At 43.0% G+C, this 13,399-nt stretch overlaps 1 long non-coding RNA gene across 2 annotated transcripts in view; it reads left to right on the forward strand.

The window, feature by feature from the left end:
* The window catches only part of LOC119859320, a 48,358-nt gene that overhangs the window by 13,492 nt on the left and 21,467 nt on the right, over positions 1 to 13,399 (forward strand). For both annotated transcript variants that reach the window (XR_006282493.1, XR_006282492.1), the window contains exon 2: positions 7,699 to 7,785. This is a non-coding gene — a long non-coding RNA (uncharacterized LOC119859320). The remainder of the gene's footprint in view (positions 1 to 7,698; positions 7,786 to 13,399) is intronic.

The raw sequence follows: 13,399 nt of genomic DNA on the forward strand, positions 1-13,399 counted from the left end.
GCTGAAATCAGTAGGAATTGTCTTGGCTATTTAGACTGGAAATGTTTCAGGGGAGCAATTGTCTCCTGTTACATACATGTCCAGTGCCTACCGTAATGGGGCCCTAATCTTGATTGGGGGCTCAAGGTGCTAGTGTGATACGAACTAAAATATTAATGAGTGCTTGGCACCTCTGAAAATCAGGCCCAAGCTAGTTACCCAAAAATTGAGGCATACAAAACTAGTGGACAGTTTTGAAAATGTTGTCTTAAACACGTGCTTTCCTGCAGTAATTTGGAAGATAAAGTTCAATTATCTTTGTTCTTAAAGCTTCTGGTTTTGTTTTGATCCAGGGGGAACTACAATGCCCGCAGTTTCCCAAGTGAGTCTAGAATATTTTGTCCTCTACTAATGTTAGACACAATCTCAACCACTGTGTTGGATCCAGTCATGCTCCTGTGGAAGTCATTGATCTCGGTGGAAGCAGAAACACTTTTATTGCATGTATCCAATAGAATCAAACGAGAACATGTTTATTGATAACTGACATTTGCCACCACTTTTTAAAAGATGGAATAATGAACACTGTAGAAAATAGGCCTGTCAGTCACGACTGAGGTGCGTCACCAGAGGTATGTGGGGGTGAAACCTGCATTATTCCAAGAGCTAGCTGATGCTATTTGGGGAGGGTTGTGTCTTGCTTAATAATCTCATCCACTCCTGGAATGTTAGTGCTCCCTCTTTGCAAGGGGCTAGTCATTCTCTTGGACATGCATGATTGAAACACAAAATAATGCACTGAGCCCAAAGTGTCTCTTTATAGCTGACTCCCAGAACCAACATGGAGCCAATCTCATCCATTTGTTCCACTTAAATGTATAGAAATATTACACACAGACAGGAGAAAATTTTGCTTGCTTGAAGCTCCCCCAGATATGTGTGGTGCGCAAGAGGGTGTTTTGAATTGCCAGGAGTTACCAGGGTAAGGCAGAGGCCTGTGGTCTACACCAGCCTTCCCGCTAAGAGTAACTAACAAGTTTATCACAGCAGGAAATGGGAGAGGCATGGTTCTATATTTCTAAATGTTCCCCCTCCTATTAACTTCTGCAGTGACAAAATATAAACTGTACATACTGCCAACAGGCTTTGAAGTTAATTAGTTTAGCATCAGCTTTAATTATCTGGAGTTGGCTTGAAGACATTGTTTCCAGTCTCTTTTTTCTCTAAACCTGGATTTATTTTTCCATTTTTGTGAAAAACCGAATAGAAAAATGTTTGGGATTTCTTGATAAAGGGATGTAAATGCACTTGGAGATGTGGAAGTGGGGGGAATATTTGAAAAATTCAACACAGAATGTGTGATTGTCAAACTGCTCACGGGGGCAAAGTCCTGCATAAGTTTAAAATGAAGTTAGCCATGGCTAGTAACGGCTTTGAACTTAAGGAAAAATTTGTCAGAAGGTGGAATGAATAACATCACCATCTTTAGCCTTTTATAGAGTGGCTTTCATCCTGAAGGATCCCAATGAGTTTTGCACACTATATGTAGGGGTAATTGTAGATGCATATTTTCCAAAAGAAAGCAGTCGATTTTGCCAGAGCTGGTGAGGACACAGTAACCATAAGGTGGGACTGAAGTCACAATCCCATGTCATCAGCAGTATAGCAGGTCCCTAAGGAAATGCTGTATACCTCATTATTTATATAGTGCCCTTCATGCAAATATAATATTCTTCACAGTGGACTGTTGTGTTTGTGCATATAAGCAATGGGAACAGGTGTATTCTCCCCCTTCTTTTCTATAGAACTTTTTCTTCTGTGTTCTCTAATGCTGTTGAGAAAGGAATGGTTTGAGGTGGTATATTTATGGGCAGCCATTTATTTATTTAATTTTAATGTTTGGAATAGATGCTCAGAGTGGAAGATATTTTAGAAAACTGAAATGAAACATTTCATATGGGTCACATAAGAACAGTTACACTGGGTCAGGCCAATTGTCCATCTAGGCCAGTATCCTGCTGCCTCTTAATTTCATTGGGTGACCCCTGTTCAAGTGTTATGTGAAGGGGTAAATAACACCCTATTTGCTTTCTCCGCACAAGTCCTGATTTTATAGACCTTGATCATATCTCCCTTAAGTTGTCTCATCTGAGATGAATATTCCCAGTCTTTTTAATCTCTTCTCATACGGAAGCTGTTCCATAGGCAACAAAATATGATTAGGCATTTCTCTGCACTTTTTCCAAGTCTAATACATCTTTTTGTGAGACAGGGTGACCAGAATTGCATGTGTGGGCGTACCATGAATTTCTGTAGTGGCATTATGATATTTTCTGTCTTATTATCTATCCCTTCCCTAATGGTTCCTAACATTATTAGCTTTTTTGACCACCGCTGCACATTGAGCAGATGTTTTCAGAGAACTATTCACAATGACTCCACAATCTCTTTCCTGAGAGGTAACAGCTAATTTAGACTCCATCCTTTCGTTTGTGTAGTTGGGATTGTTTTTCCAATGTGCACTACTTTGCATTTATCAGCATTATCACATCTGAGCCACAGGGCTGTGAGTCAGGAACTCCTGAGTTCTAATTCTGCTTCTGATACTGATTTTATGTGTGGCTGTACCCAATTAATTTCACCTCTCTACTCCAAAGCTTTCCCCATCACATAAAACAGGGACGTTACTGATCTACCTTATCAGAGTGAAATGAAAATGAATTAACGTCCATAAAGTGTTTTCAAGTGTGATATAAAATAATCATGTAGAAAGGCTGGAATGAGATACTATTGTAATCTGTTCAGATTTTTATAACCTATTCTGTACCAAATAGGGAATATTGAGCAAAATTTGAGAGAAAATATTTGTGTTGTCTTTTTAAGCACAACAAAGCTCCTTGGGAATGGCGAAGTGTACTTTTAAAAGGCTTTTTTATTTAAATTGGCTAATCCATAGAATATCAGGGTTGGAAGGGACCTAAGGAGGTCATCTAGTCTAACCCCCTGCTCAAAGCAGGACTAATCCCCAACTAAATCATCCCAGCCAGGGCTTTGTCAAGCCTCACCTTAAAAACCTTTAAGGAAGGAGATTCCACCACCTCTCTAGGTAACGCATTCCTGTGCTTCACCACCCTCCTAGTGAAAAAGTTTTTCCTAATATCCAACCTAAACCTCCTTCACTACAACTTGAGACCATTACTCCTCGTTCTGTCATCTCCTACTACTGAGAACAGTCTAGATCCATTCTCTTTGGAACCCCCTTTCAGGTAGTTGAAAGCAGCTATCAAATCCCCCTAATTCTTCTCTTCCACAGACTAAATAATCCCAGTTCCCTCAGCTTCTCCTCATAAGTCATGTGTTCCAGTCCCCTAATCATTTTTGTTGCCCTCTGCTGGACTCTTCCCAATTTTTCCACATCCTTCTTGTAGTGTGGGGCCCAAAACTGGACACAGTACTCCAGATGAGGCCTCACCAATGTCTAATAGAGGGGAATAATCACGTTCCTTGATCTGCTGGCAATGCCCGTATTTATACATCCCAAAATGCCATTGGCCTTTTTGGCAACAAGGGCACACTGTTGACTCTCATCCAGGTTCTCGTCCACTGTAACCCCTAGGTCCTTTTCTGCAGATCTGCTGCCTAGCCATTCAGTCCCTAATCTGTAGCGGTGCATGGGATTCTTCCGTCCTAAGTGCAGGACTCTGCACTTGTCCTTGTTGAACCTCATCAGATTTCTTTTGGCCCAATCCTCTAATTTGTCTAGGGCCCTCTGTATCCTATCCCTCCTCCAGCCTATCTACCTCTCCTCCGAGTTCAGTGTCATCTGCAAACTTGCTGAGGATGCAATCCACGCCATCCTCCAGATCATTAATGAAGATATTGACCAAAACCGGCCCCAGGACCGACCCTTGGGGCACTTCCGCTTGATACCGGCTGCCAACTAGACATGGAGCCATTGATCGTACCCGTTAAGCCCGACAATCTAGCCAGCTTTCTATCCACCTTATAGTCCATTCATCCAGCCCGTACCTCTTTAACATGATGGCAAGAATACTGTGGGAGATTGTATCAAAAGCTTTGCTAAAGTCAAGGAATAACACGTCCACTGTTTTCCCCTCATCCACAGAGCCAGTTATTTCATCCTAGAAGGCAACTAGGTTAGTCAGGCATGACTTGCCCTTGATGAATCCATGCTGACTGTTCCTGATTGCTTCAGAATTGATTCCTTGAGGACCTTTCCAGGGACTGAGGTGAGGCTGACTGGCCTGTAGTTCCCAGGATCATCCTCCTTCCCTTTTTTAAAGATGGGCACTACATTAGCCTTTTTCCAGTCGTCCAGGACCTCCCCCGATCGCCATGAGTTTTCAAAGATAATGGCTAATGGCTCTGCAATCACATCCGCCAACTCCTTTAGCACTCTCGGATGCAGCGCATCCGGCCCCATGGACTTGTGTTCGTCCAGTTTTTCTAAATAGTCCCGAACCACTTCTTTCTCCACAGAGGGTTGGTCACCTCCTCCCCATGCTGTGCTGCCCAGTGCAGTAGCTTGGGAGCTGACCTTGTTCGTGAAGACAGAGGCAAAAAAAGCATTGAGTACATTAGCTTTTTCCACATGTTCTGTCACTAGGTTGCCTCCCTCATTCAGTAAGGGGCCCACGCTTTCTTCTTGTTGCTCACATACCTGAAGAAACTCTTCTTGTTACTCTTAACATCTCTTGCTAGCTGCAACTCCAAGTGTGATTTGGCCTTCCTGATTTCACTCCTGCATGCTTGAGCAATATTTTTATACTCCTCCCTGGTCATTTGTCCTATCTTCCACTTCTTGTAAGCTTCTTTTTTGTGTTTAAGATCAGCAAGGATTTCACTGTTAAGCCAAGCTAGTAGCCTGCCATATTTATTATTCTTTCTACACATCGGGATGGTTTTTCCCTGTCGCCTCAATAAGGATTCTTTAAAATACAGTCAGTTCTCCTGGATTCCTTTCCCCCTCATGTTATTCTCCCAGGGGATTCTGCCCATCAGTTCCCTGAGGTTGTCAAAATCTGCTTTTCTGAAGTCCAGGGTCTGTATTCTGCAGCTCTCCTTTCTTCCCTGTGTCAGGATCCTGGACTCGACCATCTTATGGTCACTGCCTCCCAGGTTCCCATTCACTTTTGCTTCCCCTACTAATTCTTCCTGGTTTGTGAACAGCAGGTCAAGAAGAGCTCTGCCCCTAGTTGGTTCCTCCAGCACTTGCACCTGGAAATTGTCCCCTACACTTTTCAAAAACTTCCTGGATTGTCTGTGCACTGCTGTATTGCTCTCCCAGCAGACATCAGGGTGATTGAAGTCTCCCATGAGAACCAGGGCCTGCGATCTAGTAACTTCCGTTAGTTGCCGGAAGAAAGCTTCATCCCCCTGGTCCGGTGGTCTATAGCAGACTCCCACCACGATGTCACCCTTGTTGCTCACGCTTCTAAACTTAATCCAGAGACATTCAGGTTTTTCTGCAGTTTCATACCAGAGCTCTGAGCAGTCATACTGCTCTCTTATATACAATGCAACTCCGCCACCTTTTCTGCCCTGCCTGTCCTTCCTGAACAGTTTATATCCATCCATGACAGTACTCCAGTCATGTGAGTTATCCCACCAAGTCTCTGTTGTTCCAATCACATCATAATTCCTTGACTGTGCGAGGACTTCCAGTTCTCCCTGCTTGTTTCCCAGGCTTCTTGTATTAGTGTATAGGAACTTGAGATAACTTGCTGTTTGTCCTGCTTTCTTAGTATGAGGCAGGAGCCCTCCCTCTCGCACTCTCCTGCTCATGCTTCCTCCCGGTATCCCACTTCCCCAATTACTTCAGGGCTTTGGTCTCCTTCCCTCGGTGAACCTAGTTTAAAGCCCTCCTCACTAGGTTAGCCAGCCTGCTTGTGAAGATGCTCTTCCCTCTCTTCGTTAGGTGGAGCCCGTCTCTGCCTAGCACTCCTCCTTCTTGGAGCACCATCCCATGGTCAAAGAATCCAAAGCCTTCTCTCCGACACCACCTGCATAGCCATTCATTGACTTCCACAATTCGACGGTCTCTACCCAAGCCTTTTCCTTCCACGGGGAGGATGGACGAGAACACCACTTGCGCCTCATACTCTTTTATCCTTCTTCCCAGAGCCATGTAGTCTGCAGTGATCCACTCAAGGTCATTCTTGGCAGTATCATTGGTGCCCTCGTGGAGAAGCAGGAAGGGGTAGCGATCGGAGGGCTTGATGAGTCTCGGCAGTCTCTCAGTCACATCGTGAATCCTAGCTCCTGGCAAGCAGCAGACTGCTCGGTTTTCCCGGTCAGGGAGACAGATAGATGACTCAGTCCCCCTGAGGAGAGAGTCCCCGACCACTGCCACCCACCTCCTTCTCTTGGGAGCAGTGGTCACGGAATCCCCATCCCTAGGACAGTGCATCTCATGCCTTCCAATCGGCGGAGTCTCCTTCTGCTCCCTTCCCTCAGATGTATCATCTAGTCCACTCTCCACATTAGTACCTGTGGAGAGAACATGAAAACAGTTGCTTACCTATATCTGCGTTGCTGGTACAATGATGCTCCCCTTTCTTCTTCTGGAGGTCACATGCTACCAAATTTCTTCACCGTCCTCCTGTCCCCGCTGCGCAGCCTGCTCTGAATCTTCAGCACATTGGGTCCGTAGAAGCATATTCTGACTTCTGTCCAGGAAATCTTCAGTTTCTCTTATGCAACACAGGGTCGATACTTGTTTCTCCAGACCTTGAAACTTCTCTTCCAGTATGGAGACCAGCTTGCACTTTGTACAGACAAAGTCGCTTCTGTCCTGTGGAAGAAAGACAAACATGGCACATCCAGTGCAGGTCACAATAGCTGAACCTTCACCATCCATATTACCTTCCTTCTACGAGCTTTCTCAGGAGTTGTAGTGACTACTCAGAGAAGCCAGCAAGATGTAAGCCTCAGTGGGCTCTCCCGAGGTGAACTCCCTCTGTTAGCCTCTCTGCTGTTTGCCACTCAGCTGGTTCGCAGCTGACTGGCTTTTTATAACCGTCAGGTCCACTCAAGGCTCACCTGGAACAAAGCACTCCCAATTCACACAACCAATCAAGCACATGGTCAAACTGTCCCCACAACAGACACTCAGATACTCACGAACACAGCCTCCTTAATGCAGCCCTTAGCGTACCTCCTCTCAGACAGATCCCAGGCAAACTTCCTCTGTTAGCCTCTCTGCTGTTCGCTGCTCAGATGCAATTTACCTTGTGGTGTGGGGTGGGGGGGGAAGTAGGGGGAAGCAAGTAAATCTGAAGGAGGCTGACTTGACCTGGCCAGGGGAGCATTTACATTAAAGAAAATAAAAAGACATGGGAAGAAAGTAATTTCAAAACTCAGTATGTGCAAGGAGGGGATCATCTTTCAAGTTCCCTTCCCAGTGACATACACATTGTGTCATTTGCAGAGGAGGCAAGTATGCTGGATTTATGTGTATTTACTTGCTCAGAGCAGGGTCCCTTTGTGGCACTATTCTGTGTCTGAAAGGAAATCACAGCTGCAGAGCTTATAATATTCAACAGGTTACTATAATCACCCCACCCCCCCATCCTTGGTTTAATATAGAGCTATTTTTCAAATTGAAACCGAAATAGGACAAAATATGGGCCTGCTGTAATTGTTGTTAGATTATGTGTCACCCTGATAAGATGTAACAAATATTTTCCTACCCAGCAGGACCCGTTTCCCTGTGTGTAATGGATGGAGAAACTTCTCAGTCTGCAGGCAATCGGTCGTAAAAACTTCACTTGGAAGATTAATGCAGTAAGTGCAGCCCTTCTGGGAAATGGGAAGAATAGAATTAAAATAATGTTTTGTTTTTTCCACATTTAATAACAAAGCCCAACCTGCTGTGGGGGGAGTATTTTTTGCTAGATCATCCCTCCTCTCTAATACAAAACAATCTTGTTTTGATTATCAATTTTTTTATTTTGTTAAACTCTTCAATGGCTTTGTATCTTCTACAATTATTCTTTCAACAGAACTATTTTTATCAGTAATATGAAGACTATTTTCATGAGCAAAGCTTTGACACCAGTAAGTCTGGTGGACATCACTTAATAAGCCAGATAAACATTCACTTACCATTTAATGTGCAAAGATCTTCCCTTTTATCTCAGGTTTATGTCTTTCCTGAACACTTTCTGGCCATGAGAGAGAGTTTTCCAGAATTTGTGCATAATAAGAGAAAAGGTACAGGCTTATTTGGTGTCATTCTACTGTTTAATGTCATTATCAGATGCAGAATGTATCCAGGTTTTATTTGTAACTGAGGGACTTTACTGGCTGTGTAGCAATTGGTAATAAGAGCTTTACTGAAAAGGTTTTGTAGGCAATCCCATAACTATCCATTACAAGGAGTCTTGCATCTTCTTCCTCTGAAGTATCTAGTCAGACAGGATACTGGACTACACAGATCTCTTGTCAGGTCTGGTGATGATCTTCTGTGATACGGTAATGATTCCTATTTCTCCCAAAGCTGCTGCTTTCTTCTCCCACTTACATATTTAAGGACATTTGCAAGAAAACAAGATCTTAAAAAGCTTTATTTGTACCAATTTTTTACGGAGTCAATCACCAATGATGTACCACCAGCAGTAGATATCAGCCGTGCAGCTAAATTCCTCTGCTAGTCCAACAGAGCCTGAAGCTGTTGATTTTTAGGGTGTGGTGCAAAGGTTTGTGTCTTCTCTTTTCAGGGTTTTTGCCTGATGTTTAAGGACTGGTGGACTATTAATTCAGGCAGAGAGAATGCCTGTTTTAAAAGTTGTAGTAAATGATTTTTCTTCCCAGTTTTGCAGCTTGAATATTTTATAGTAAGGGGCATTTTATAAGTTAAAAATAATCAGTCTGCAAGACAAGGTGAATTCCTGAGCCGTTTCCTAGAAATATAACACGGGAGACGGCCTCAGTATTCCCATTAGGCATCAATCTCAGATACATCTGTAGGGCTCTTGATGCCATGTTGAGGGGACAGCAAAATTTATCAGTGAAGGTTGCCTGCCATCAAGTTCTGATCTGAATTTAGAACATCCTTGAAGTTCGCGGTTATTCAGAACTGGTTTTAGCCAGTCCTTGACCTGTTCACACAAGGAAACATCATAAAGTTTTCAGAAATATCTGAACAAATAACACCTTTATTCCTACAAAATAGTAGTTTACCACGGCCATAAAGAGGGACTTCCAAATTGGGGCAAACGGTCAAGTGTACTTTTGACCACAAGGCAGTTTAATTTTCAGTTTAATTTGCTAGAACTTTCCATAGGGCCTATATAACAGGAAATTCATTAGTAATTAGTACTCCAAACCCAGCTGTTCAAACCTGCAGCCATGATAATCCTATGTTCTACATCCAAATTGTTGTGGAAGTTACTATGATGGCAGAGATGCAGCATTTTGCTGATTGCAGTCAGTAGAAGTCATTTTGGATTACTACTTTTTGGTTTACCGTAGAACACTCCCACCATCTTCCATTGCAAATCTCAGCCACTATCCTTTCGCTTTAGATATAAAGGATTAAAGGCAGATTACTTACTGCACCAAATATTATTAGGGTTGTATGACAAAGTATTATATTTTAAAAGGATGGGATAGGTCCCTCCACAGCCAGTTAAAATAAAATGGGAATTATAAGCCCTGACAGAAATCTTAATGTGACAATATCTGTAGCTGCATGTACTCTCCCCCCCGCCCCATTTGTTAGAGGTATTAAATCCAAACCATTTAACGACTCTTCACCCTGAGCAACTTGTTTTCAGTGAATGCCTGTCCACTCTTTGTAGCAGAGACAGAACAGAATTCAAAATCCTAGGCTTGAGCTGCAAAGCCCCTTAATAGATGGGGACATGACTACGCCAAAGATTCTTCATCTTCCACAACAGTACTTTACCACAGGGATGAGATTATAGAAGATGCATCTTCTATAATATCAGGTGCTGGGGGCAGAGGCTTCCCAGTGGCAGGAGTCTAGCTATGGAATTCTTTGCCAGAAGAGTGAGGCAATGCCTGACTGTTTTAGTTTTAAAGTGCAAGGTAACTTTACAAGGAAGCTTCTGACCCTGCCCTGGCAGCTGTAAGCTGTGAAACAAAATGCATACATGTGCACATAGGGAAAAATGGAAAGAGGAACAATAATTTGTCTCGACAAAACCAAAGTACATGACTTTGATAACCATGGTAGGTTACTTTTTGTTTAGAAACTAGTTTAAATCTCTTCAGGAATTGGCAGTGCACAATACCAGACTGTCACCTATGGATAAAGTTCTAATCTATGTAAAAGTTCCTATTACCCACAGTGCTACTGAACTACTATATGTATTGTATTAGTCTGTATGGATTTGAACAGGAAACGCCAACTGTTCTAAAGGCACCACTAATCTTAGGTTCTCCTGCAAGACCTAGAACACTTAAAATAGAAGAAATTCTCAAGAAAGCTAGACTAATGGGTTTTTGTTTTTTGCATTTTGTTTTTTAAAAATAGGGCCTTGGCAATTGCCATATTCAGGAAGAATCCCACTGGTATTATATTTGACAATTGTACAGGGAAATCCTGACTTTCAGCCAAGGGTTAATGTAGGATTTATTAGTGGGGTATTTGTTGGATGGGTGGAAGTAAAACAGTTTCTCACTTTCAGAACTGTGGGTTTAAGTTTGAATTAGGTGAAATCTAAGAAGTCTGGTTGACTTGGCCTATTTTTTCACTGTGAAACTATTACATGTATAACACAACCAGTAATCTCTGCTTAAAGGCTCAAATGAGGTGCAGTAGCTGACATATTCTGTGCTGAGCAAGCTTCCCTTGTGTCAGAGTAAACCACACATTTGAACAAATGCACATGAAGTGGCCAAATCCATTATTTTAAAGGGCAACTTGCAAAAACAAAAAATACTGCTTTTTGCTTGCTTTTACAATTTTCTAAATTTTTTCCCCCATTCTATTTATCTTAAGTACTTATCTGGCCTCCATTACCATAATACTTAAGGGTTTTGTGAGGGAAAATGCAGTAAAGATCAAAGCTTTCAAGTGTTATCTGCACTTAACACAGTGGCACAGAGTCAGTGACTTGCCTATAATCAGGCAGGAAGTTTTAAGACTGAGCAGAGAATTAAACACAGATCCACTGAGTTTCAAGTTAGCACCCGAAACATTGGATGATTCTTCCTCGTTAGAAATTTAGTGTCTTGTGTACCCTTATATTCCTGGGAGAAAATATGGTTGACTAGAGAACTAGTATCAGGTTTCAGAGTAGCAGCCGTGTTAGTCTGTATCGCAAAAAGAAAAGGAGTACTTGTAGCACCTTACAGACTAACAAATTTATTTGAGCATAAGCTTTCGTGAGCTACAGCTCACTTCATCGGATGCATTTGATGGAAAAAAAAACTTGTTAAATTTGTTAGTCTCTAAGGTGCCACAAGTACTCCTTTTCTTTTTTAGAGAACTAGTAGGATGACATATCAGAGTATTCCTTGGTAAGGGAAAGAAAAGGAGTACTTGTGGCACCTTAGAGACTAACAAATTTATTTGAGCATAAGCTTTCGTGAGCTACAGCTCACTTCATCGGATGTATTCAGTGGAAAATACAGTGGGGAGATGATTTATATATACAGAGAAGATGAAACAATGGGTATTACCATACACACTCTAAGGAGAAGTGATTTTTAATCAGGATGTTTTAAAACAATTGAGTTACAACCAAAAAAACCCTAACAACTAGAATAAGAGATCTTTGTTAAAGAGATTATACCCTGCCTCGTCACAGGATCCAGGGTTTTGGACAGGGCTGAGAGAGCTTCCACTCCACAAATCTGATTCCCCCAAAGCAGTGTCCAGAAACACCCCGATCCCCGCAAAGAGACATCAGATCCTGATAAACAATTATGTCACGAAGCAGCAAACAAGATATCAATTCTGTTTTATTTTTCTTTCACTCATCCTTACCTTAAAAGTAATCACAGAATATCCGGGTTGGAAGGGACCTCAGGAGGTCATCTAGTCCAGTGCTACTCAAAGTGGTGGTTCACGGACTAGTGCTGGTCCATGATCCATCAGCTGCTGGTCTGCGCGCACATCTGGGGAGGGGGGAATTGCCGGTCCCCCACATCAGATCTAGTCCAACTCCCTGCTCAAAGCAGGACCAATACCCAACTAAATCATCCCAGCCAGGGCTTTGTCAAGCCTGACTTTAAAAATGTCTAAGAAAGGAGATTCCACCACCTCCTTAGGCAACCCATTGCAGTGTTTCACTACCCTCCTAGTGGAAAAGTTTTTCCTAGTATCCAACCTAAACCTCCCCCACTGCAACTTGAAACCATTACTCCCCATTCTGTCATCTGGTACCACTGAGAACAGTTTAGATCCATCCTCTTTGGAGCCCCTTTCAGGTAGTTGAAAGCAGCTATCAAATCCCTCTTCCTTGTTCTCTTCTGCAGACTAAATAATCTCAGTTCCCTCAGCCTCTCCTCATAAATCACGTGCTTCAGCCCCCTAATCATTTTTGTTGTCCTTTGCTGGACTCTTTCCAATTTTTCCACATCTTTGTAGTGTGGGGCCCAAAACTGGACACAGTACTCCAGATGAGGCCTCACCAATGTCTAATAGAGGGGAACGATCACGTTCCTTGATCTGCTGGCAATGCCCGTATTTATACATCCCAAAATGCCATTGGCCTTTTTGGCAACAAGGGCACACTGTTGACTCTCATCCAGGTTCTCGTCCACTGTAACCCCTAGGTCCTTTTCTGCAGATCTGCTGCCTAGCCATTCAGTCCCTAATCTGTAGCGGTGCATGGGATTCTTCCGTCCTAAGTGCAGGACTCTGCACTTGTCCTTGTTGAACCTCATCAGATTTCTTTTGGCCCAATCCTCTAATTTGTCTAGGGCCCTCTGTATCCTATCCCTCCTCCAGCCTATCTACCTCTCCTCCGAGTTCAGTGTCATCTGCAAACTTGCTGAGGGTGCAATCCATGCCATCCTCCAGATCATTAATGAAGATATTGACCAAAACCGGCCCCAGGACCGACCCTTGGGGCACTTCCGCTTGATACCGGCTGCCAACTAGACATGGAGCCATTGATCATACCCGTTAAGCCCGACAATCTAGCCAGCTTTCTATCCACCTTATAGTCCATTCATCCAGCCCTTACCTCTTTAACTTGCTGGCAAGAATACTGTGGGAGATTGTATCAAAAGCTTTGCTAAAGTCAAGGAATAACACATCCACTGCTTTCCCCTCATCCACAGAGCCAGTTATCTCGTCCTAGAAGGCAATTAGGTTAGTCAGGCATGACTTGCCCTTGATGAATCCATGCTGACTGTTCCTGATCACTTTCCTCTCCTCTAAGTGCTTCAGAATTGATTCCTTGAGGACCTGCTCCATGAT

This window comes from Dermochelys coriacea, chromosome 7 (assembly GCF_009764565.3).
Source record: "Dermochelys coriacea isolate rDerCor1 chromosome 7, rDerCor1.pri.v4, whole genome shotgun sequence".
NCBI classification, from domain to species: domain Eukaryota; kingdom Metazoa; phylum Chordata; order Testudines; family Dermochelyidae; genus Dermochelys; species Dermochelys coriacea.